This window comes from Morone saxatilis, unplaced genomic scaffold, assembly GCF_004916995.1.
Source record: "Morone saxatilis isolate NCDOM2014 unplaced genomic scaffold, NCSU_SB_2.0 Contig11, whole genome shotgun sequence".
NCBI classification, from domain to species: Eukaryota; Metazoa; Chordata; class Actinopteri; family Moronidae; genus Morone; species Morone saxatilis.
The window spans coordinates 4,136,227-4,136,687 of record NW_023339663.1 but is presented as its reverse complement, the minus strand read 5'-3'; the positions used below and the strand labels follow the sequence as shown (position 1 = coordinate 4,136,687).

General features: G+C 40.6%; 1 protein-coding gene across 1 annotated transcript in view; it reads right to left on the bottom strand.

The window, feature by feature from the left end:
• The window catches only part of LOC118321287 (protein kinase C-binding protein NELL1-like), a 247,958-nt gene that overhangs the window by 116,360 nt on the left and 131,137 nt on the right, over window positions 1-461 (bottom strand). The gene's annotated exons all lie outside the window — the stretch shown is intronic.

Sequence of the window (461 nt, the reverse complement as noted above, 5' to 3'; positions counted from 1 at the left end):
CTCTCTCTCTCTCTCTCACACCTGCTAACCGAGGGTCATAAAAGTTTTAGAGGCTTGGCATGAAGTGCTCAACGCAGTCTGAAACTCAGGCAGGGTTGTTTGCTGTCAGGTATTTACACAGCAGTTGAAAACAGCATGTCAGGGGATCTCAATAGATGCAATATGTTTTATGTACCATATATTTCTCATCTGGGGAAATAGTTATAAAAGCTGGACAAAACAAGGACGCTGCACGCCATGCTGTTCCACACAGCTCAAGGGTACACCATCACAATCACTCTGGTTTCTTCTTGCTTCTCTCTTTATCTCTAAAAGTGCTTTCCAACTATCTCAAGTTCCATACAACCAGCAAAATAACAAAGGTGATTTCTCCCATTGTATTTTCTGCCAGACTAATCTTTAATCCATATGGTTGAGGTTTAAAAAACTACTTAGTGAAAGGTCCAGTGTGTAATATATAG